Raw genomic sequence first — 13091 nt, forward strand, 5'->3', positions numbered from 1 at the left:
ATATATATTTTCTTAAATGGAAAAATCTGTTTACCATTATTATATCATAAACTATGATATTATGTATCATAAACTAAATATGGTCTCCATGCATGTGTATATTTATGCGTGTGTATGTGAGTGTGTGTGGGGAGAGAGATGGGGGAGGGGGAAGGTTCAAGCTCTCTTTGTCTCCTTAAGCTCACTTAATATATCTTAAAGATATCTTATATCTGGCGTAGAAGGTGTATCTGACAAAGTTTTTAAAACTGTTAAAACATTTTAATTACAAAAGTCTGCAACACCAAAGTTATCTTTGGTGGACAGCAAACGTCCTTTTATTGACCTTTAATGGCGTATAGTTTACATAAAAGCTTGAAGAGTTAATAATGTAATAAAGTCAATACTACTAATATAGAGCTTTTGCTTTTATAAACCTTAAAGGGGATAAACTACAATTAAATCATCTACATACATCTATTAGTATCATGTTATTACTTATGTTTCTAAATAATTTCTATTAGATATTTTCTATTAGGATATACGACTTCAAGCTCGACTTCTTTACTTTCTGTATGCAGTCTATTAGAGTACACATGAACTTAAGGTTGTAGTAAATATAATATTAGTATTTTTTATTAGTAATAATAAAGTAATATGCTCGCGTGAATGAAAAGAAATTTTGCAATGATTTTTGTTGTTTGATTTATTCGCGTATTACTAACGTCAAGATCATAAAAGTCTCTGGCTTTTTTTTAAAAAAAAAACTGATAGACGCATCCTGCATTCCAATGACGTAATGTAATGACATCAGGCAATGATAATGCTTAAACATTAGAATATTGTAGTTTTAATTATTTCAAATTAACGTTAGTGATTTTGCCTATTCTACATTAAATAAAGGAGGAGGAAGCGGAGCTTATTGCTGTATTCCACAATGCAAAAGTTCATTTTACAATTTTCAAAGAAAAAAAAGTCAGGAATTGGATTTTTTTAAATACCCAAGAATACTGCTCGTCGAAATAAGTGGGCAAAAATTATTTCTCAATTTAGAAGAAATGGTGGTAATGATAATTTTGTTATTAAGGATACGACTCTAGTATGCGAGCTTCATTTTAGAAATGATGACATTTAATTTTTATCCAATATTGGCAGAAAAGCTTTGAAAAAAGAAGCATTAATGCTTCTTTATAGATGTAGATAAATATATAGATGGAAATGCATTTCCATCTATTTTTGAATTTAAAAAACAAGTTGATGTACAAAAACGATGTTCGCCTAAAAAAATAAAATTTATCGAAAAATTGTTCAAAAAAAAAATTAAACACAGAAAATTAGTTATTTAATTTTTTAGTGTGGCTAAAAAATGGATTTACAATTTTGCACACATCTTGGTTATTTAAAATTCCAAAATCAACAACATCTCGTTATTTAATAACATGGACAAACTTTCTATTTTTTTACTTTGGGAAGTGTACCTATATCGCTTTCATGCGAACAAGTTAATAAGTTTATGCCAGAAAGCTTTAAGATGACATTTCCATCAACAAGATGCATTACTGATTGTACTGAACTGTATTGTCAGAATCCTTCATCACTGAGACACCAGAGTTCTTTATTCTCTAGTTGTAAACATCATGTAACTTAAAAAGGGTTATTAGGTGTTTAACCTCCAGGAGCAATAACTTTTATAAGTCGACTTTATGGTGGAGCTATTTCTGACAAAGAAATTGTTGTAAGATCAAGATTCCTTAATAAAGAACTATGGAACAAAAATGATTCAGTTAATGCTGATTGTGGGTTTACCATTTCAGACCATTCAAACACAATCAATGTTAAATTAAATATACCATCTTTTTTCAATGGACAACTACAGCTAAGTAAAGAAGATGCTACAGAAAGTCAAACCATTGCATCATTAAGAATTCATGTAGAACGTGCTATTCGTAGGATTAAAGTATTTCGCCAAATAAGTAATGAAATTCCTTTGGTGTTTCATGGTTCAATTAACCAACTACAGAGAGTAACTTGTCTTTTATATAACTTTTTGCCACCACTTATCAAAAGATAAAATCAAAAGTAAAAACATTTATTTATATATAAAGGGTTATATATTACTTTCTTTAGTATTTACATTATTGTCCAATACTTGTGGTAAAAAATAGTTAATGTTAAAAGCATTTAACTTTGTAATTAATTTAAAAAAGAACTGATTGTCGAAAGGTGTTCTCATAATAGCAGTTCCTTTAAATGTGTACACAACAAAGTCACAAAACTGGGAATTACTTAACCCCATAGTCATTTGTATTTGTGTTTAATAACCAGTATAATGACCTTTTTTTAAATATGGGTGTCCATTGTCTAGTCCAATGTAAAAATCATTGTCATTCAAACATTCGGAAATAGACAAGTGCTTTTTCATTCTAGGACATTTAATTTCAATTAAACTATAATAATATTTAACCTCTTTATCATATACAAGACCATCCGGACTCATAGATAACCAAAACAAATTAGGTTATATTAAAATTTCAGTTGTCCTAACTGAAATATTGTGATTTAATCTATTTTTCAAAACTTCAATATATTTCTCTCGTGCATGCGGCTTATAAGCAAGCCCGTGGTCTAAAGACTCTTGAATAAAATTAAGCAAATCAACTTTTTGTGTGTTATTAATTAACTGATGAGCAAGAGTTTCAAATTGTCTTTTGCGTAAATAAATTTTATGCGAAGTACTTGAAGTTAAGCGATGTTTTCTAAGATTAAACCACAGCTTATTTTTATTTTGTGCAACTGTATCAGCTTCATACTTTCTGCTTTGTTCAGAAGATAGTTTTATCGATAACAAAAAGTCTTTTTGTTTCTCATTAAGCTCCCAATTGCGAGGTATATTGCTATGATTTTTATTATAAAAGCCAAGATTTAAAGGAGGTAGGGTACTAGACACATTAAAAGAAATGGCTTTAAGTTTTTCAATATTAGTGATAAGTTCAAAGCTCTCATTTATCTGGAGTTGATAAGATAAAGGAGAACCAATTGGAAAATTTCCAAATGATGTTTTAGTAAAACTAAAAATGTCAGGTACGCAATGAACAATACCAATATCTTTATTGAAAAAAGCAACATTTGATTTTAGATTGTAAATATTTCCTTTTAAAGTTTCTTCTTTACATTTTATTTGCCTTGGATCATGTAAAGTAGGCTTAATGCCACGCTTAAATTCAAATTTTTGAGCATTTGTAAACATAACAGGATTTTTGTTTGTTTTAGTTTTATGACCTGGAATGTCCCATTGCCTTGATTTACTTGTACAAGCAATCTCTTCATGTACATTCTCAAGTGAATTTAAAGAATATTCTGCAAGTTCAAATAACAAAGTGATTACAATAATCATTATTTCCAGCAGGGTACGAGCAATATGCTTTTCTAAACGAGCTAGTCAATCTGCTAAATATGAACTTTTAAATCAAGAACTTCATATTTCATGCATGCTTTGCATTTTGCTTTTACTTATGATACACGTTAGGTTATATGAAGTGCAAATACTATCCGGATGATATATAGCGTTCAGATTTAAATTTTTTACCTCTTTCAAATGTTTTTTTTATTGCAATACTTTTGTTTTATGCTTTTTTTTCTGTAGTTATCTATTTCTTTAATAGTGAATAGTGGCAAGTATTTTAAACTTTTACACCATGTTAAAGTTTCATCTGCAGATATAAAGTTAGGTGAAATATTTAAATTTCTATTTATTTCGAAAACAATTGGTGTTTCAGTTGAATAATTTTGTAAATCTACCAGAACATGTTTTACTTGAGAGTTCATTTTTTAAACAATTATTTCGATATTTACTTTTTATCATTGCCTGATGTCATTACATCATTACGTCATTGGATTACGGGATACGTCAACTGCTTACATATTTTTTTGTTTTGAATTGCTTCAAAATTGTTAGCTTTTTTACATTAAAAAAGTTTAGTGACTTAGTTTTGTCCCAAATAATTTAGCCTGATATGATGCGCAGTAATAGTTTGATGGCGTGAAACAATCTTGAAACAGTTTTTTGCTTTTTTGTTTTAAATATGTACCCGCAACCTTATAAATATGGTACCCGCAACCTTATAAATATGGTACCCGCAACCTTATAAATATGGTACCCGCAACCTTATAAATATGGTACCCGCAACCTTATAAATATGGTACCTGCAACCTTATAAATTATCCTGGTAGGAAATGAGCCAGCGATCAGTTAGCGTATAGCTAGCAACTTTTTAGTAATTTCTTTTCCCCACGTTATTTTTTTATTTTGTATTTTACATCTAAAAAAAATCGATTTTTAGTATTTGGATTCAATATATTTATGAAAATGATTGAACTTGTCGATATCTAAAAATCACAGCTTTGTGTGTAACAAAAAGTATGTAGCCAGCTACAACACTTCAACAAACCTATAGCTTGCAAACCTAGGCTACTATCGTAGCTTTGTAGCTGGGTAAAAAATAACTATAAATCTTTAAGTAGTCGGTATCGTTAGCTAAAAGTTGTGGTATGTGTACATGCTACAACTTCTTAGATCATTATTATTTTATTGTAGATATCTATAACATTACGACAATGTATTTAACCAATAGCTAAATATCGTAGCTTTATATAAATATATAACCACAAGCAAAAGTTAAAATAAAAAGGTAATAATGTTAATATATAATAATAATATAGCGTTTTACATAATTTCGAACAAGTAATACAATAATGTAGTGTGAAATTTTTGTCGCTTGTCAATTTACCACCAGGAACTTAAAGAAGATCATAATAATCACCAGTATATTTTAAATATGATCATAAAATATTTATAAATTTTGAAGTTATATTATATAAATACTTTTAGTCAGTTTAATATTTGTTGCAATTACAATGTATATTTTCAATTGCAGATTTTTTAATATAACTTAAAAAATTTTATTACATACTTATATAGTGTAAATTTAGACATTATCGAAAATCTTTTTTATGAGATTGAATTTTGGGTAAATTATTAATCAAAATAAGTCTCGGCTAAAATTTTTAGTTTTGGTTTTTCTTGAAACATTTTTATTTTTCAAATAATTAAACTTTTATTAACTGTATTTAAATATTTATTTGAATTGTATAAATTATTTTTATAATTTTATATTACGCTGCTTATATATCTTGGCACTTTAAATTTAATGTCATAAAATATAATATTTTAAAACTATGCGGGCGAGAGAAAAACAAAACAGAAAGAGACAAACCAAGGCAGAAAAAAAAAAAATATTTTTTATTTTTATATTTTATACTCTTGAATGGAAAAACGAAAGTACCTTTTAATGCCTTTGTCAAGATTTAAGCGCTTGTTATGTTTTTTCAAAACGTCGTTACTTTTTTTCGTCACTTTTTTTTTGGGGTTCTTGTTAACTTGTTTAAATTCTCGTACTTTTAAAATTGTTTTCTAACTTTTTTATTTACTGATAAAAATGTAGGTTAGCTTATTTGCTGCTTTAATATTTTAAAATCTCAATAACATATTAAAAGATTCACAGATTCCAAAGTATTTAATCGTTGGGATTAGATGAAAACAATGTTACTGAACGACAATTACTTAGATACCCTGTGTTCTCTAAGATAATAACTTATAAAACCTCAATTGTTATACATTGCACTAAAATAATCAGAAAACGGATTACACCTTTACTTAACCTAAGAAAAAACTATAATTAGCCAAATAAGCACTTCTCCATTGTTTTCCATTAATTATTTGAATTTTATTAATGTTATCCTATATTACTCTTTTAAACAGAAAATTTTTTTTCGTAAAAATAAATGCAATTTACCGTTTGATACTTCTTTTAATGTAACGCTGGAGGAGGGACGAGCTAGTCTTTTTTTTTATTTATAATGAAAAAACAAATTTCTCAAATACTTGATGATGACTAAGTATAATTGTTGATTACACTTAATTCTTATTTGCTGATTATATATATTTTTTTTTCAATTATTATTATTATTACATTAATAGTTAATAATAGTTTTATTTGAAATTTATCGATATTTTTGTCAAAATAATCTCTATAAATATTTTTATTACATTTAATTTTCTTTCAATTGAAAAAATTCAATTAAATTTTTATAAAAACAAGTTTAAAAAATAATATTTTCATGATCCAATCTTGTCACTTAAAATTATGCTTATATTTTAATAATCCAGCCTTGTCATAACATTGAAAGTAAAACCATAACCTCTCATAAAATCATAACCTCGAAAGTATGCTAAATCAATACTTATTCCTAATAATTCGTCGTAAAAACCACCATGCATGTTCTAGATATGATCAACAAATCTAGCTCAAGATATAGCCAAATTCGAGCAAGTTCGATACCGAGTCACAATACGCACATCTCTACCATAAAACACTTACCCAACACTTAGCGACCACTGATCTCTAGAGTGACCAATATATCTTACGGAACATATAAAGTTATTATATAGATAAGTGTTAGCGAACTTCTATCTTTAAACCGGGAGACTAATAAGTGCGAATTTCATAAAGCATACTTTCAGCTGGCATAAGTACACCGAAATAATTTCCATAAATAACATATAATATTGGCATAAGTACGATTTGACATAAGTCTGAACTGTCATCAGTGCAAGACATATTTGCGAACTAACATATATGTGCACCAAAAAGATTTAAAAAAACAGGAATAAGTGCGCCAAAATAATTTGAAAACATTGATTCGCACTTATGCCAATTCGTACTTATCAGGGTTCGCGTAATATGTTCTGGACATACTATGCGCCGTTGGTAAGAAAGAAGGCGTGAACTTCCTTGTTAAATGCGGTGCTCTCAAAACTGTTAGGTCTTCTTTGGGGCACCTAAAACAAGAATCAATAAAAAAAAAAGAAGAAAAGATCTTATTGAACAATACAAAACTAACACCAAAATCGATATAGTTAACTTCGCGGTCGCTTAACGTCAACTTCAAAGTACAGTTTTCGAGTTTCCAGACATAACAAACAATTCAAAGCACAATTTAAAACTGTGCAAAAAGAAACAACTGCCTCACCAACCGTGTAGTCAAATCATGGAACGCTTTAACCCAAAACGTGTTACTTGGTAAAAAATGAGTGATTTGAGTTTGTAAGATTGGCATTACCTCAAATTCCATATTTCACAGCTGATTCATGCTTGAGCTTTTGCGAACATTGTTTTGTGATAGTTGGATGAGAGTTTATTAGGAGTGCTTTTTTTCAATTTTTAACTGGGACACATTTTAAGTGTATTCAAAATTATGTTTGTTCCATATAATATGTTTGTTTTATCAATTTTCATCAGTCCTATTTCACTCTTTGCATAAGGTCAGGTGTTAGGTGACCTAATATTATTAACACAATAGATACTTTAATTTGTTTCAGTTTTATTTCGAAAAAGCTAAAAGGTGTCAAATATAAGCGAAAACTTTTTATTTATTTTTAATTATAAGTAATATAAATCACAAAAATGCAAACTCAGTGGTTATATAAACACACAGACCCAATTTTTGACATTTTTTGTTTGAAATAATAACTTTTTTACTTAGCCCTACATTTGTTCAACGTTTAAAATTGTCCCAAGTAACCCCGTTTTACATTAACTTCAAACGTTATTTCTACTATAACACCTTAACCGTAATTTGAAAGATTATTTTTATTTGAAGGCTAAAAAGTACTTTCATCACAGAACGGCCTGGCGTGCTGCTAAATCAATACTTATTTCAACCACTTACCAAGTTTAAAGTTTTGTCAAATTTTTTTAATCAAACCACATTTTATAAACTTGTTTCCATTTACAAAGGGCATGCTCTCCTTTCAAATTTCAATTCTAACCTTGAGCGTTCTTTACATATGCAAGTGTTGAGATTTATAGAGATATACACAGGGCCTGATTAATATCGTAGACCAAGCGCAAAACATAATCTCAGACATTAAAAGTTAATAACAGGGATGTCTCCAGCCAAACACTTTTTTAAAAAAACTTGTTGCCAAATCAGTGACGGATTCAGGGAAGGATGGGGAGGGGAGGGAGGAGAGTGCATCCCCCTCCCTCATCAAAATCTGAAAGTCCTAAAACATCTTAGAAATTAAAGACTTTTTTTTTGGATACGCAAATTTGGTACAAAATACAAAAATGTTTCAAAATCTCCCTCGCCTCCCTTTCCGCTCAAAAAAAAAATTCTGGATCCGCCACTGCCAGTTTGAGAGTAGCTTATCGCAAAAAAACTTTAACACAAACACAAATTTATAACTGTGTTTGTGTTAAATATAGAAAACTAAGTGTTTGTTTTTCTGATCTTCTTATCTTCTGTACTTTATATGTCCTGTACTTCGGAGAGTAGTTTGTTGCAAAAAACTAAAACAAATTAAAATTTGTATTTGTTTTAAATATTGAAAACTGTTTATTTTTCTTCTTAGTTGCAAAGCATTTAATGATCTTAATTTAGATTTTTCATTAAATTGTGTTCAATAAAGCAAAGAACAAGTTTTGTTAGCTTTTATTGATCCGTTTTCATCCCTTAAATAACTTTTCACTCGGTTCATTATTGAAAAGGAACGTTCTCCTTCACAAGTCGTAGTAAAAATGCTCAAATAAATCCAAAATATATTTGGGAAAACAACAGTTAATTTTTAAGAAATGGTATTTTATAACATTAGTTCAACTAATTTTGTTTGGTCCGTTTTTAGCAGTGCAAGCTACATAATGATCTTCTTAGTGAAATCACAATGGAATTTTTGTATGTTATATATAGCTACAATAAAACCAGTCATGAAATATCCGTTTATGGTGGTAAAAAGATACATATACAAACAGTGAGATCCTCAGAGAATCTTTTTGTAGCGTCCTTAGCTTCAAAAAAAAAAAAAAATTGAACATCAGAATGGTGGTAACAATGTCGAACTGAATGATGAAACACAAAGTAGTGAACATACAAAGTTAAAAAAACTAATAATAATTGAATCGTCAACTTTAACATGTGGTATATCCATAGGAGAAGAAATAACATCTTCTGATAAAAAATTTGAAGAGAATGCAAGTTCAAAAGTTCAAGATTTTTTATTTTGCTGTGTAAATACATACAATCTGTATTTACTAACAAGATATATAAGTAGCAGGGTCGAGAAGAAGTCTAATATTTCTTATCGCCAAACCCCTTGATAAATTCCGTAAATATAAAGTTTAATTTAAAAATAAACAATTCTGTTTACTATATAAAATAATAAAACGTAAAATTGGTAAAGTAAGGGGTCGTCCATAAAGTACGTACGCTCATAGGGGGGATGGGGAGGTGGAGGTCTTCAAAAAGCGTACGAAAGCGTATGAAGGTGAGGGAGGGGGAGGGTTCAATTTAAAAGTACGTACTTCCATTTTTTAATTTATCACACTTAACCAGCTAATCAATAAAAAATTTAAAATTCTCACTAAAGATCCTAGTTTGCCAACATAAAAAGATGTATGGTATAGGGAGTAGAGGGTATAGTTTTCCTCTACGCACACACATGCATGGGCGCCCGCAGAACTTTTTGATGTTCCAGATAGGACATTTTCACACATTATGTAAACTCCAAACTTAAGTATCTTTATATCTATGCCAAATGAGGAAGCCTTGCAAAAAATTGGGATGGCGGAAGCCGGGGAACAAAAAAGCCCTAAATAGCTTGCCCCGCCATCCCAATTTTTTGCAAGGCCTCCTCATTTGGCAAAGGTATAAAGATAATTAAGTTTTGAGTTTGCACAATGTGTGAAAGTGTCCTATCTGGAACATCAAAAAATCCTGATGGCGCCCACGCACACATGCCACCCCTTATATACTAACCCTGAGTATATCAGGCAATCTATTTTTTGAGTCGATAAAAAAAAACAGGTTTTAGCAGTGCCGTACCTAATGGGACGGAGGTCCCCTTAACAAAATGTGTCATTAGGGACTCAAAATCTTCCAAATTTTACCGCTAGGTTTTGCTAAAATTAAAAGCTCCTTAAATTAGCAGAAAGGCACAAAATTTGCTGCTTCTTCACCTCCCCCTCCTTCAATTAAGGGGTATGGGTAGCCTATCCGCGGCACTGGGTTTTAGGCTTTCTTTTCAATATTACTGATCTCGCGTAAGACTTATTTTTTACAGACTTACTGAAGAGGGGCGCCTGAAATAATTTCCGCCTTAAGTATAGTTTATTTTTATTTGATCCGTCATTAAAACAAAAAAAAGTGCAACATGGCTTGAGAGCGGGATTCGAACTCCGCGCAGTCGCAGCTTATATCTTTAACCTCTCGGCCAAGCCCACACATTGCTTGCAAGGAATTTAACTTTATTAGAATTAATACTTGTATATATACTTAAAGACGTTTTTTTAATTGGGACCCTGTGCCTCAAATAAAAAGGGCTTTGGGGTTGTATAAATTATCTAAGGTACATCCGCCTTTTTTTTCAATAAGCTTTTTTATTGAAAAAAAAAACGTTAGGGGCGGAGTGGTTGAAAAACGTACATACTTTTTAAGAGGGGTGGAAACTTAAAAGTATGCATGGCAACAGGGGTGAGGGGGTGTTAAATTTCAAAATTTTTGGCGTACGTACTTTATTGACGACCTCTAATAAATAAAACATCTATTATTAAAAAATAACAAGACGCGCTATTAACTTAAACATATTCTTTGCACGGAAATATTTAATTTTAATTTATTGAAAAATCATTTTTATTTTTTATATTAAACTTCAAAACACAAAACAAAAGCCTAAGGATCAAAAAATAAAAAGAGTAACAACATGATAAGGATGCAAAAGGAAAAAACTCGGATTATATTGTCGTCTTGGAATAAACAGAAGAATTTATAGAACTAAATTCTGAATCAGATCATTTACCCCAGTTTCCTGGCAGAGAAGAAAGGGATGACAAGAATACTACTAACTTGGATACTGCTGTAGTAAACAATGAAACAACAAACAGACCTTCGCTCACGGAGAATTTGGGTATTTTATTTCATAATCTTAAAGAATGTAGTCACATTTGTAAAAAGCATTGTAAAAAAAATTAGTAAATGAAAAATTTGCTCCAATTGAAATTGTGAATGCAACAAGTTCTGTGGTGGAAATGTCAAAAAATGGAAATGAGAAACGCTTTTACAGAAACTTGATATCAAATCTCAAAATATAATTGACAAATCAGATGCACTAGCATTGATAAGTTATAACCCAAGTTTACGGCCACATACAATTACAGACAACAAAAAATAGTATTTACTCCAAGTGACGGTAAAAATAGATCTGATTCCCAGTGGTACAAAGAGTTTGAACATTTAGAATACAGCACCCAGAAGGATGCTGTATTTTGTTTTGTCTGCTGCTTTTTCTCCGAGGGTGTTGGAAAAAAGAGAAAATCTGAGGATGCTTGGATAAATCTTGCGGGAAGGTCTTGGTCCAAGATGAAAAACTATGGGAAAGACAAGCTTAAGCCGGTTCAGGCGCACTTTACCTCTCATGTGCATAAAGTTACATTAAGTGAATATTGTCATTTTTTTATGAAAAAAAAGCAATATAGACATATATAGATCACCTTTTTGATGAAAACAAGAAAACTGCAATAGAAGTAAAAAAGAAAAACAAAAGTTAGAAGTGCAGAATAAAAAAATTCTAAAAATAAAAAAATAAAAAATTCTGATTGAAACATGCAAAACTTTTTAAGTCATGGGCTAGCGTTTAGGGAATCTGACAGTGCTCACCAAAATAACTTTATTGCAGTAGTGAATCTCTCGCCACAATCCCACACTAAAAACCTGGATTGAGTACATACACGAGTCTATCATCTCAAAATGAAATGATTAGTTTAATTGCAACTGAATTGAAGAGTCAGACCATTGATGAAATTACCAAATCCAATTTTCTTCTGTGATGGCCGACAGTACTCATGATATGTCACACAAGGACATAATGAGTGTAGTTTTAAGAATGGACAGTAAAAACTGTGAGATTCGAGAAAGACTTTTGATATCAGTTGAATGTTTTGATAAGACAAATATCAGTTACGACACAGATGCTATCAAAGATTTGATTGAAAGTGTGGTGATATTTTCTGGGAAATTACACATTAACGCAGAAAACAATTATAGACGACACCATAGATTAACAACCCTAGAGATAAAAGCATTTTATCGGAAATTCAAAGAGGTGATAAACTCTTAAGCTATGGGTTTAACTGAAAAATTGGCAGCAATAAAGAAAATATTTTCTCTTATCACCAAAATCTTTAGTATTCCTTTGAATAACGACAATTTAAGTATTGAAGCCATAACAAAAGCAAAGAAACTTTTTCTGCCTTGATACAAGGATCACATTCAAGACGTTTATGCGCTGAAAAGCCATGTGGAAATTTTGTTAGATATCTGTTTAGAAGAAGGTTATAAAGATTTTAAGTCATCAAGAACACCAGCTAAGAAACTGGAAGACATAACAAGCACATAAACTATACATTCTTGTAATCACAGCTGCTCATGTTGTAGCTCAAACGAGCGTTATTTCAATCAACTCAAGATTGTAAAATCACTGAGAACAACAATAAGTGATAAAAGGTTGGATAGTCTCATGCGACTGAAGTGCAAAAAAGAAAATTGTAAAGGAATTGACCACAAACATCTTGTTAAAGGATGATTCAACTGAAGAAACGTCATACTAAAATCAAACATTTTCTTTAAAAAAACAGTTTCAAAATTTATGTTAAGCAGTTGGTAAAAATTAGGATTCTCTCCCCCTTCCCACCATGGAAGTTTCCATAACAACTGAAATGTTTTTATTTGTAACAGGAAATTGAATCTATCTGATAATTTCTGATATGCCTTGCTCCTTCCTTTTTTTCATCTCCTGTAGGAGCCTATCAATAATAATAGGAAAGGTTTGTGTTCTAAATTATTTTCTGGGTATCAAAACTGTATCCGTGACACTGAATTCACCTTCATCAAAGAACTTTGCTTGCTTTATCATTCTAGCTTCTCAGTAGCAACTTGAAGATTTATAGAATGAACATCTATAAACTCCTTTTTCTATCAAATTGCAACAGTAAAAACTTGAT

The 13091-nt window shown here is 30.4% G+C and overlaps 1 protein-coding gene across 4 annotated transcripts in view; it reads right to left on the bottom strand.

Annotated features, from left to right (window-relative positions):
- LOC100210173 (uncharacterized) overlaps positions 1–5666 on the bottom strand; it is a 133301-nt gene extending 127635 nt beyond the window's left edge. For 3 of the 4 annotated variants that reach the window (XM_065801791.1, XM_065801793.1, XM_065801790.1), the window contains exon 1: positions 5322–5666. The gene's annotated coding sequence lies outside the window, so the exon portion shown is untranslated. The remainder of the gene's footprint in view (positions 1–5321) is intronic. The other variant, XM_065801792.1, reaches the window with a different exon arrangement.
- Between the last annotated feature and the right edge of the window lie 7425 nt (positions 5667–13091).

This window comes from Hydra vulgaris, chromosome 07, assembly GCF_038396675.1.
Source record: "Hydra vulgaris chromosome 07, alternate assembly HydraT2T_AEP".
NCBI lineage: Eukaryota > Metazoa > Cnidaria > Hydrozoa > Anthoathecata > Hydridae > Hydra > Hydra vulgaris.